Raw genomic sequence first — 13662 nt, 5'->3', positions numbered from 1 at the left:
GATATTGTGTTTCTACCAGATAAAACTATTTGCACGTCTATGGACAAGAATCATTTGCATTTCTATCAATTTTCTACAACTTAAAGAGTTGTAATACAGCCTAGTCAAAGGCACAGATGGGGTTCCTTCTAGGATCAGATAATTCTGAAGAACCCACTAGAAAATGTCCTGCATTCTGTTGAAAGGGCAATCAGTAAAATTTTGCCCAGTTCAAAGTCTTTCAAAATTTTCCCAAAAATCTCACTCTAGGGATTATATGCCACCTCCTACTAATAGAGAGGCTCAGTGGTGGAATTCTCCCCTCCATGTGGAAAATCCCGATTTGATTCCCAGCCAATGTACTTCATGTACAGCCGCTACCCATCCATCAGTGGAGGCTCGCTAGGGTGTTGCTGGGACGCTGAACAGGATTCAACATAGCTTCCAGACTCAGATGGACCAGGAAGAAAGGCCTGGTAATCTCCTTCCAAAAACCACCCAATGAAAAACCGTATGGATCACAACGGTCTGATCTTCGACGAATAATGGGGATGGCATAGGACCAAGCAGCAACTTGTTCCACTGTGCATGGGGGCTTGCCACGAGTCAGGAACCAATTTGACAGCAGCTAACAACCACAACAATAGTAACCTTGATCACAAAAATGCTGGTTTCACTAAATTTGGCCTGCTTATTTCCATAGGTTCTGCAAGAATTTTAATTAACTATATATTTGTTTTCAAAATTGAAAACCATGTAGTATCAAGCTACCACTAAAAAAAAAAAAAAACCACTAAGACCACAAAATTAATTTCTGTCTGGAAATTTCCATAGGGAGATTGGATTTTATTTTTTAAAGCCTCTGTTATTTGCTATTCCAAGGCTAGAAAACCAAGCCTAAGAAATTCTGCACCATACTTCACTTGCAGTACCTATAAATTTGAGTGAATTCTTCCCATCTCAAAGTCCTCGAAGCTTGCTTTGCTTGACCTGCCAGGAGGTGACCTTCTCACCATCTATAGGACCTTAAGCTAAACTCATTGGTGTTGAATGGATTCCAACTCATAGCCCTAAAAACAAATCCTTTCGTTTTCAAGTGTCTTCCCATTCCTGATCAAATGACAATTACTCTCAGATATGACATTCCTTATATGGACTTGGCTCTACAATTCAGTGATATTTTGGTAAAAAAGAGGATACATTTTTATTAAACTTGTGTTGTTGTTAGTTGCCATCAAGTAGATTCCCACTCATGGGGACACCATGTGTGCCAGAGTAGAACTGACCCATAGGGTTTTCAAAGCTGTGACTTTTCAGAAGCAGATCGCCGGGTCTGTCTTCTGAGGCATCTCTGGGTGGGTTCAAGCCACTTAACTATTTACACCACCCAGGGACTCTTTAAGCCTATGTCAATAGCTATATTTCCATGAAGAGTAAAGAGCCTCAGTAAGACTTGGTGAATTCACAGGGATCACCAAGAATCACATATCATTTAAAAGGTTTCATTTCTTTTTACAAAAGCAGAGCCTACTTAACAGCTAGAGATGGTTTAAGAAGAGAAAGAGCTTCCTCACATATATATAAAAAATAGAACATTGATACAATTCCAAACAACAAACCACAACACAACTTTCCTTGTTGGTTTATCTAGTCTCTCGCTCTGCTGGACCATGGGTCGCAAGCCTGCTTTCGTAAAGCCAGCTATTCCCAGACTGAAGGATGTCATCTCAGAACCCATACTTGAGAGTCTACTTTCTGAAGCTTCAACAGTTCCAGATAACTGCTGTAGAGCTTTCTACAAGATTCTGAGACTAAAGGCGAAAATACCACTGCATAGGTTATGACAGTGCCTCCAGGCAAGCATCAAAGCAAAACAAAAACCACCTGCTGACGACAAAGGTTTAATGGCTGTGGTTAATTCGTTACGGTCATAGGTAATGTCAGAATGCAGGAGAGCAAAGTTCTTTATTGGGGTACACCAGTTGCCAGTTGCCCTCAAGTCTTCTCTGACTTATGGCGAGCCCATATATGTCAGAGTAGGCTGTGCTCCAACGGGTTTTCAATGGCTGATTTTTTGGAAGTTTCCTTCTTCCAAGGAAACTCTGGGCAGACTCCAGCCTCCCACCTTTTGGTTAGCAGCCAAGTGTGTTAATGTTCTGCACTGCCCAGGGACCTCCTACTGGGGTATGAGAAAACAAACTGTTGCTCTCCGGACGATTCCGACTCATATCAACCCTATAGGACAGAGACAAACTGCCCCATAGAGTTTCCAACAAGCGCCTGGTGGATTCGAACTGCTGACCTCTTGATTAGCAGCCTTAGCACTTAACCACTATGCCACCAGGGTTTCCACTGTACTTAACTAGTTCATAAAAGTTTGATTAATGCTTCCCTGAGAGTAAGATAAATCTCCAGGGCCTTGTCATGAGGCACATATGTCCTGAAGTATTTATATCAATAACACTGAACCTCAACAAACTCAAAATGGAAAAGGCTGAGTGACTTTTCTAATTTTTGTTATTGTTACATAAATTAACCCATTTATACTGAATATGCCATGGACTGCCAGACAAATGAACACATCTGTCTTGGAAGAAAAACAGCCAGAATGCTCCTGAGAAGCAAGGATGGCAAGACTTTGTCTCACTTTGCACACATTATCAGGAGGGGCCAGTCCCTGGAGAAGGACATCATCCTTGGTGAAGTAGAGGGTCAGTGAAAAACAGGAAGACCCTCAACGAGATGGACTGACACAGTGGCTGAAATAATGAGCTCAAGCATAGCTATGATTATGAGGATGGTGCAGGACTGGGCTGTGTTTTGTTTTGTAGTACATAGGGTCGCTATGAGTTGGAGCCAACTCAACAGCACCTAACAACAACTGAGATGTTTCAAATGGTGAAGCTTCTTCTGGTCTTTCAATTTCTTCAGTCACCTGATGGTGAATTTTCCATGACTTCAGAGGTGGTGGTGTAAGTCCAGGCACCCCTGGCTCCCGTGTTCATCCAGGAACCACAGTGCCAGATACCCACAGGAAGTCTCTCCATTTTGGTTTTTACACAGAAGGAGAAAGTACACTTGGTGTGTTGGCTGATTTCAATTTTCTTCACCATTTTCCAGAGGGAGGTGCCACTCTCATTGTTAGGTGCCGTTGAGTCGATTCCTACTCATAGGGGCCCTATGTAAAACAGAAGGAAATGCTGCTCACTCCTGTGCCACCTTCACAATCATTGTAATGCTCGAGCCCATTGTTGTGTCCACTGTGTCAATCCATCTCACTGAGAAGGCACTATAATGGGTCCCACATTAACCAACGATCCTGGCCTTCTTGGTGTGTTTAGCTGCATCACCACCAACTTGCTCTGAGCCCAGGGAGGAGTCTCTTCTCAGTTGACAACTCTTCCCATGCAGGTCTTGCAATAGTGTCGAGCTAATTTAAGACATAGAATTATTTCTAGAATCTTTCTTTGTATGAGGTAAGAAAAACAAGTCTTTGTGATTACCCTTCATCTTTGGGAAATCTCGTCCTGAAATGTTTATTTAATTTTTCTAAATTTAGGATCCAATCTTAAGGCAAAAATGAAGAGTTGTCAGAGGAGACTTTGGACACTTGATTTTAATGGGAGTGTATGTGTCTGAGAACCAGTGCTCATGAAGTATTTCATCAAAGGGAAAATAAAATGTTTTGAAATAAGCATAAAAGGTAATACGATTGTAAAGAACCTTAGCTCTTTCACAAGCTAGGAAACTTTGTACTTGTGATTTTTTTTAACAATCAAGGACAAATCAGAGTCAACATAAAGCACAGGAAACTGTTAGGGTAAGCACAGCCTCTCGGCCGCCTAGGCAGGCTACACAGAAGGTAAAGAATCATCTCTCATCTTGTATACAAAGACGTTAATCAGTAAATCAAGGAAACAAACCCATCAAAAATGAGAAAACCTAGCCCAAATTTTCACTTATTTTTATAGCTTATTTTTAGATTTGGTTATTATTAACCAAGGCAAATAAAATTCACTTTCCACATTTTGTCCTTTACCGTTTGTCTTAGTTATTTAGTGCGGCTATACCAAAACACTACAAGTGGGCGGCTTTAACAACAGTTATCCCCTAGGAGGCCAGAAGTCCACATTCAGGGCTTCGGCCCCGAGGACAGTCTTGCTCTCTCTGCTGGTTCCAGGGGAAGGCCTTTGTCATTGATCTCCCACTTGTCTAAACACTACAAGTGGGCGGCTTTAACAACAGTTATCCCCGTGTAGCCTAGGAGGCCAGAAGTCCACATTCAGGGCTTCGGCCCCGAGGACAGGCTTGCTCCCTCTGCCGGTTCTGGGCGAAGGCCTTTGTCATTGATCTCCCACTTGTCTGGAGACCCTGGGTCTACAAACACACTCCACTCCCAGCACTTCTTTCCTGGTCCCACGAGATTCCACTCCTCTCAGCTAGAGTCCCTTTTTTATATCTCAAAAGAGATTGACTCAAGATACAACCTAATCCTGTAGATTGAGTCCTGCCTCATTAACATAACTGCCTCTGATCCAATCCCATTAACATCATAGAGGTAGGATTTACAACACTTAGGAAAATCACATCAGATCACAAAATGGTGAACAACCACAAATACTGGCAATCGTGGTCTAGCTAAATTGATACACATTTTTGAGGGGCACAATCCAATTCATAACACTGTTGTTGTTAGGTGCCATCAAGCAGTTCTGACTCATAGCAACCCTAAGTACAAGAGAACAAAATGATACCCGGTCCTGCACCATCCTCACAGTCATTGATGTGTTTGAGCCCACTGTTACAGTTACTGTGTCAACCTATCTCATTGAAGGGTCTTCCTCTTTTTCACTGACCCTCTACTTTGCCAAGCATGATGTCCTCCTCCAAGGACTGGTCCCTCCTGATAACATGTCCAAAGGGCATGAGACAAATACCTGCCGTCCTCACATCCAAAGAGCACTCTGGCTATAGTTCTGCCATGATAAACCTGTTCATTCTCCTGGTAGTCCTTGGTACATTCAATATTATTCACCAATACCATAATCCAAAGGTGTCAAATCTTCTTCAGTCTTCCTTATTCATTGTCCAGCTTTTGCATGCATACGAAGCAACTGAAAATACCACAGCTTGGTCAGGCACACCTTAGTCTTCAAATTGACATCTTTGCTTTTTAATACTTTAAAGAGGTCTTTTGCAGCAGATTTGCCCAATGCAATACATCATCTGATCTCTTGACTGCTGCTTCCATAGGTGTTGATTGTGAATCCAAGTAAAATGAAATCCTTGACAACTTCAATCTTTTCTCCGTTTATCATGGTGTTGCTTATTGGTCCAGTCGTGAGGATTTTTGCTTTCTTTACATTGAGGTGTAATCCACACTGAAGGCTACAGCCTTTGATCTTTATCAGTAAGTGCTTCAAGTCCTCTTCGCTTTCAGCAAGCAAGGTTATATCATCTGCATATTGCAGGTTGTTCATGAATCTTCCTCCAATCCTGATGCCTCGTTCTTCTTCACATAGCCCAGTTGCTCGGATTATTTGCTCATCACACTGACTGAATAAGTATGGTAAAAGGTTGTAACCCACACCTTTCCTGATTTTAAACCACCCAGTATCCTCTTCCAAGACCCATTCTTCGAAGAAGTACAGTTGGAATGCTCCTTGGAAGCGAGGATGGCAAGACTTCATCACACCTACTTTGGACGTGTTATCAGGAGGGACCAGTACCTGGAAAAGGACATCATGACTGGTAAAGTAGAGAGTCAGCGAAAAAGAGGAAGACCCTCAACGAGATGGATTGACACAGTGGCTGCAACAATGGGCTTAAGCATAGCAACGATTGTGAGGATGGCACAGGACCAGACAGCATTTCATTCTGTTGTACACAGGGTTGCTATGAGTCAGAACCGACTCAGGGGCACCTAACAACAACAACACTATCCGCTTGTTCTACTCAAATGCCTGCCTCATTGTCTATGTACAGGTTACCCACGAGCATAACTGAGTGTTCTGGAATTCCCACTCTTTGAAATGTTACCCATAATTTTTTATGACCAACACAGTTGAATACCTTTGCATAGTCAATAAAACACAGGTGAACATCTTTCTGGTATTCCCTGCTTTCAGCCAACATCTATCTGATATCAGCAATATACCCCTTGTTCTATATTCTGTTCTGAACCCAGCTTGAATTTCTGGCAGTTCCCTGTTGATGTATGGCTGTAACCGTTTTTGAATTATCTTCAGCAAAATTTTACTGCATATGATATTAATGATATTGTTCAATAATCTCCACATTTTGTTGGATCACCTTTCTTTGGAATGGGCACAAATGTGCATCTCTTCCAGTTCATTAATCAGGTAGCTATCTTCCAAATTTCTTGACATAGATGACTGAGCTCCTCCAGTGCTGCATCCGTTTGTTGAATCATCTCAATTGGTATTCCATCAATTCCTTAAGCCTTGTTTTCTGCCAATGCCTTTAGTCCACCTTGAGCTTCTTCCTTCAGTACCAGCGGTCCTCGATCATATGGTGCTTCCTGAAATGGCTGAACATCAACCAATTCTTTTTTGCACAGTGATTCTGTGTATTTCTTCCACCTTCCCTTGACGCTTCCTGCGTTGTTCAATATCTTCCTCATACAATCCTTCAAAATTGCAACTCAAGACTTGAAATTTTTCTTCAGTTCTTTCAGCTTGAGAAATGCTGAGCATATTCTTCCCTTTTGGTTTTCTAACTCTAGGTCTTTGCCTATTTAATTATAACTCTTTGTCTTCTTTAGCTGCCCTTTGAAATCTTCTGTTCAGCTCTTTTACATCATTTCTTCTGTTCACTTTAGCTACTTGACGTTCAAGAGCAAGTTTTAGAGTCTCTTCTGACATCCATTTTGGTCTTTTCTTTTTCTTTTTTTTTTTTTTGATGACACCTTGCTTTCTTCATGTATGATATCCTTGATATCATTCCACAACTCATCTGGCCTTAGGTCATCATTAGTGTTCAACGTGTCAAATCTATTCTTGAGATGGTCTCTAAATTCAGTTGGGATATACTCAAGGTCGTTCTTTGGCTCTTGTGGACTTGCTCTCATTTTCTTCAGCTTCGACTTGAACTTGCATATGAGCAACTGATCATCTGTTCCGCACTCAGCCCCTGGCCTTGTTCTGACTGATGATATTGAGCATCTCCATGGTCTCTTTCCATAGATGTAGTCAATTTGATTCCTGTGTATTCTACCCTGCAAGTTGCCATTTATGTTGTTGAAAGAAGGTATTTGCAATGAAGTTGTTGTTGGTCTTGCAAAATTTTACCATGCGATCTCCAGCATTGTTTCTATCACCAAGGCCATATTTTCCAACTATCAAGCCTTCTTTGTTTCCAACTTTAGCTTTCTAATCACCAGTAATTATCAGTGTATCTTTATTGTGTGTTTGATCAATTTCAGATTGCAGATGTTGGTAAAATCTTCAGTTTCTTCATCTTTGGTTTCAGTGGTTGGTACGTAAATTTGAATAATATTCATATTAACTGGTCTTCCTTATAGGCTTGTGAGTATTATCCTACCACTGAGAGTGTACTTCAGGATAGATCTTGAAATGTTCTTTTTGATGATTAATGTGATGCCGTTCCTCTTTGTCATTCCTAGCATAGCTGACCAAATGATTTTCCAATTCAAAATGGCCAATACCAGTCCATCTCAGCTCAGTAATGCCTAGGATATCAATCCTTATGGGTTCCATTTCATTTTTAACAACTTCCAGTTTTCCTAGATTCACACTTTCTATATTCGGATTACTAATGGATGTTTGCAGCTGTTTCTTCTTATTTTGAGCCATGTCACATCAGCAAATGAAGGTCCTGAAAAGTTTATTCCATTCATTTCTTTCAGGTCGACTCTACTTTGAGGAGGTAACTCCTCCCCAGTTGTATTTTGAGTGCCTTCCTACCTGAGGGCCTTATCTTTCATCACCATATTAGACGATGTTCTGCTGCTATTCATAAGGTTTTCACTGGCCTATTTCTTTTAGATCACTAGGCCTTCCTTCCTAGTCTTATTCTGGAAGCTCTGTTGAAACCTGTCCACCATGAGTGACCCTGCTGATATTTGAAATACCGGTGGCACAGCTTCTAGCATCACAGCAACACAAAAGCCACCACAGTATGACGAGTCTTCTTCTAAGATTTTTCAAATTCTGGGACATACTGACACATATACTAGGACTAAACTTCTTTTTCATTAAAAAACAAAAGGACACACCCCTTACTATCTCTGTCGTGATGACTCCTAGCAGATCAACCACGTATGTTAATTAGAACTAATGACAAAAGTGAAGAGTTTGTATTCCACAGTGAAAACCAGAGAGTGTATGATGGTGCAGTTCCACTCTGCACATGTGGAGTCATTACAAGTAGAAATAGACTCAGTAGCAGATAACAACAACCACATGATTGAGATCTCTCCATCATTCCCCAGTATTTTAGTAGAATAACAAAGCTCGTGAATATATTTCACACACTTTCTGCAGCCACCCCATCCCTTTACACCTTCTTAAAGTGGCAAAAATGACACGTTCATTAGCACGACCCACAGACACAGCCTCTCTAAAGCATGCAGAAACATGAAGCTTGAATTATGCATTAAAAAAAACCTGTTGTCATCAAGTCAATTCCAACTCATAGTGACCCTCTAGGACAGAAAAGATATGCCCCATAGGATTTCCAAGGCTGTAAATCTTTGCGGAAGCAGATTGCCACATCTTTCTCCTGTGGAGCCCCTGGTAGGTTCAAACTGCTGATCATTCGGTTAGCAATAAAGCACTTAACCACTATTTCAGTTTTCCGTATTACTTAGAAAATATCTATCAATAAAAAAACTTATCAATTAATTAGCTCAATTTAACATTATTCCAAGGCCTTAAGTTAGCTAAGGACCTTGGAAATTATGTTTAAGCTGACATACTACAAAACATAATTAGCGCTGATAGAAAAATTTTGTTAGAATAGGGATTCAATTTAATTGAACACAAGTTACTTTTTCATAAGACTTCACATTGTGTAGAAATGTCGTTATTAGCTTATTTGACTGGGAAACGTGTATAAATTTAGGAATTTCAGATTACTATTATCTTCATGAGAATACCAACCCAAGTAAAATGACATGTATGCTTATATGTAATTAACACTGAGAAATCAGAGAAAATACATAAATGTATTTTGGAAACAATAATTAAACCAATCCATTTTGCCAAAGATATACCTTAATTATGTGAACTTAGATTTTTTAAGTGTTTCTGATCTAACAGTTTATGTGAGAAGAGTATTTTTAAGTGTAACCCTTCTAAAGTATTAGATATTCAATTTCATTATTTTAGGAGAACATTTATCTGTTCCTATAAACAACAAGAACAGGGCTCCTTTAATTTAAGAGACGTAACAATCTCATTTATTAATGCCTCTGGAGATAGGAAAAAACTCATGCTTGGGGGTGAGAGGTCATGACCTTTCTCAATTATTTACACAGAGACACGCAGACACATAGAGAACTTATAGCTTCAAAGTCAGGTGCCTGGGTGGTGCAGGTGGCTTGTACTCGGCTACTGACTGAAACACTGGTGTTCGGAACCCACTCGGTAGTGCCGCAGAAGAAAGGCCTGGTGAGCTGCTTGCGTGAAGACTACAGGCAAGAAGACCCTGTGGAGCAGCTTTACTCCATAACACGTGGGGTCGCCATGAGCTGGAGTTTGGTTTGGGGTTTTATAGCTTCAGTTGTACAATATCAGCCCCAAGGCAAAAGTAAGACAGAAACACAAAAGTGCTGCCATCCAGGTCTCAAAGAGCTTTTGTCTTTCCCAGAAATTATTCATTGATTTGAGCTCCAAACAGACAGACAGAGAGACAGAAAGTACAAACAAACCAAATTCTCTGTTTTCTCTACCCGGCAGAGAACAGAGCTCCGTCAGCCGTCCACGTTGTTGTTAGCTGCCATGGCGTCAGTCTCTACTCACAGCGACCTCATCTGCGACAGCAGAACCGCCCACCAGGTTTTCCAGGCTGTAATCTTCATGGGAGAAGATCACCGAGTTTTTCCTCTCACAGAGTTGCTGGGTGGGTTCGAACCACCAACCTTTCCTCACAATTGAGCTCCACGAGTGCCTCACACCTCCAACAATGTGGCTGGTCAGCTGGACCCCAACGTCTCAGTGGGACATCCAAACCAGTAGAGACTGGTCTTCAGATGGTAAAATCATGGCCCTCATACAGATATAAAACGATTTCATTTTCTTCAGTTAACGATGGGACCGTGGTATTTAATCACCTGTGCCTAGAACGTACAGCTAGGTTGGTCAAACACGTAAATTATCGGAACTTCATCAGATCTTAGCTTTGGGATCTGCAGACGTTAAAGCAGGCACTGGCGACCCCACGCCCTACAGAGGAAATAGCGTGCAGGTCACATTCTCTCCGTAGTATCCAGAGTGATGACCAACATTCATTATTCATTATAAATTTGATTTTTATAATTGTCGAAATGCGCAGCTAAATCGCCGATGGTCAAGCGGGCCAGCCATCATCAGCCCCGTGCAGCAGCTCTGCACTCTCCCACCTCCACCAACTGCCTGCAGGCGACTCCGGCTCCTGGCGACCCCACGCGTGTCAGAGTAGCACCGTGCTCCACAGGGCTCTCAGTGGCTGATTTCCGGAAGCAGATCTCCAGGCCCTTCTTCCTACTCTGTCTTAGTCTAGAAGCTCTGCTGAAACCTCTCCATCGCGGGCGACCCTGCTGGGATTTGAAATACCAGTGGCAGAACTTCCAGCATCACAGAAGTCACCACGGTATGACACACTGGCATGTGACAGACTGACAGACTGACAGACTGACAGCCACAAAAAAAAAAAAAAAAAACTAAAAGCATCCTAAAAAGCAAGCTACCTATTCAAAAGGATTTCTGCACATAAAGCCACAACACAGGATATCACACCTTTTATATCTTTCAAGAGAAACACAGGATCACACTCTTGGAATATTAAAATTACTAAAACTTGGTTTATATCACTAGCTTCACAGGAAAAAAAAAAGTATTAAGTCTCTCAGAATTTCAAACCCAAATATACTGCCGAGAAGGCATCCTTTCCCACCTACAACAAAGACGCCATTCACGTCACCATGTGGCTCCGGTGTCAGTATGTTACAGTGCAGAGCCAGATCGTGGTTCTGGGAGCACTCCTTCTCCACAGTGGTTTTCTCTGCAATGTTTGCTCGGATTTGCGGTGATCTCAGCCTCTGCCTTTCACTCCCCGTTTTTTACAGACAGCACAAAGGCTCCTAACAATCTAGGGTTAACACTGCTTGTCAGAATTCAAAAGAGACACAGCGACAAAATTCACACCAGTGACGAGCGGTCTCTTTTGAAAATGCCTTCTGGCCACTGAGGGTGATCTGTAATTTGTAAGAGTTCCTTCTCGCTAACCTTACTCAGGAAATACTTGCTTTGAGACGCGATCTGTCTAAACTGGAAACAGAGAGAATTCTCTTTGGGGAGTTCCTATCAAAAAGAAAGAGACCTCCATGTCCCGTTGCTGCTTCTCAGTGGAAATCTCTCTACAAACGCACACCAAGGTGACAAGCATCTTCCGGAAGCTTCTTCAGTCCAGGGTCAGCTCAGGATACGCATTTGTAGAAACAGCAGGGCAAGCCTATGGTAACCTGTGCTCTCCCCTAAATAAGGTCGATATGGATTTCTAAGCTCAGCCTTGCTTCAGCTTAGCCTTTGGGGAGTTAGGTGTATAGGCTGTAAACTGAAGACGGAGAGCTGAGGAAGTCACATACACGCAGAGGGTGTTAGCAGAAAACAGCAACGCAGGCCCCATTCTCTGACTCCGTGAACCAGAACCAGGCCCAGGAAAGGAGGCAAGCAACAGGGAGTTGTCGTCCATAAAGGGACCAGATGTGCGACAGCATGTGAAAGCCCGCTCTGCCAAGGGGTACAGCCAGAAGAGCCAAAGAGCAGGGAGCAGACGGAGGTGGAAGGGCAAAGTGCTGCGAGCCACACACGGCAGAGCACTGAAGACATGAAAGCCATGGCAACGACGGGCACGAAGCTCTGCCAGGACAGAGAAGTGCGGAATAAACGGAAAACCGGCCGTTTCCAGGCGACTTGCTGTGCGTGCCTAACCAATCCAAGGAATGTTGCTGAGCCTGTGAAACGGTACGGAAAATAACAGTTAATGTTTACACAAGTTCCAAAAGGAAAAATTATGCAAGAATCTAATTACTTCTCAATTTAGGGAGCGTCAAAGAGAAGATGCAGAAGACTGCAGGGAAAATGAAATGGCCTTCTCGGCCTCACCCCTCCGGAGATTTCCGCCGGGGTGCTCTGCAGAAACGAATGCAAGGCCGTGGTTTCGCGGTCAGGGTGCAGAAGGACGACGGGGGGCTTGGGCAGAGGGGTTTAAAATCTACGGGAGACAAAGTTACGTTTTGTCAAATGAAATGCAAATCTATGTTAATTTTTCCCTAATTCTGGAAAGCACCTTCAACCTTCACGTTGTTGTTGTGTGCCATGGAGTGGATTCCGACTCACAGTGACCTCGTGTGACAGAGCAGAGCTACCCATAGGGTTTCCTAGGCTGTAGTCTTTATGGGAGCAGATCGCCAGGTCTTCTCTCCACCAAAGCCACTGGATGGGTTTGAACTGGTGACCTTTTAGTTAGCAGCTGAGCACTTAACTGTTGCGCCACTAGGGCTCCTTGAAACTTTCACTGAAGTGTGTAAACACCGAGATGAGTTTTCTGTCATCCAGCTCGGTGTACCTGCAATATCTGTCACACTACTTCTCCATTCTCTTTTAAGAAAACACTTAGTTACATAGAAATCTCAAACAGTACCTTTGAAAGTTAATATCCTTAAGATTATAGCACCCTGGCAGGATTGGGATTTTCAAGATTAAAAAAATTTATGGCTAGCACATTGGAGAAGCCTTGGTGGCACAATGGTTAAGAGCTCAGGCTGCTAAGCAAAAAGTCAGCAGTTCAAATCTACCAACCGCTCCTCGGAAACCCGATGGGACAGTTCTACTCTGTCCTATAGGCCCGCTATGTGTTGGAATTGACTTGATGGCAACCAGTTTTTTTTGTTGTTTTTTTTGGTAGCACATTTGAGTTGCTCCCAACATCCTATTAAAACATCTGAAAGACAATCTACAAAGACAAAGTTCACACTTTCAACAAAACTAAGACTCACCATCAGTTTATGGCTTGAAGCAAGAAGGAACTTCTGCCAATCTGAGCGGGATTAGAATGTAGTCATGAACAAGTACGTCCCCTACGTCCCCTACACATAAAACATACACGTAAACTTCGTGAACTTCAAAGAAGTCAAGAAAACAGTGTATCATTCTCACTCTCTCTGTCCCATCTCAGAGAAGCCTTTTGTGTGGAAAACAATTTCTCCAGACATACCAGGAGAGGAACAAAGAACACAGCACAATTGGAAACAGCGACTCAAATGGACATCGTTATCCATTGTACACCACCGTTCACTGTAGCACGATTCATAACAGCCAAGGTGGAAACAACCCAAGTGCCCATCAACAGATGACTGGAGAAACCAATATGGTCCATCCATACAACGTAAAAGTACTCAGCCATAAAGAGAAATGAAACTCTGGTATATGCTACAACATG

This window comes from Elephas maximus, chromosome 2 (assembly GCF_024166365.1).
Source record: "Elephas maximus indicus isolate mEleMax1 chromosome 2, mEleMax1 primary haplotype, whole genome shotgun sequence".
Lineage (NCBI taxonomy): Eukaryota > Metazoa > Chordata > Mammalia > Proboscidea > Elephantidae > Elephas > Elephas maximus.
The sequence above is the reverse complement of the archived record's forward strand: the minus strand, read 5'-3'. Positions refer to the sequence as shown.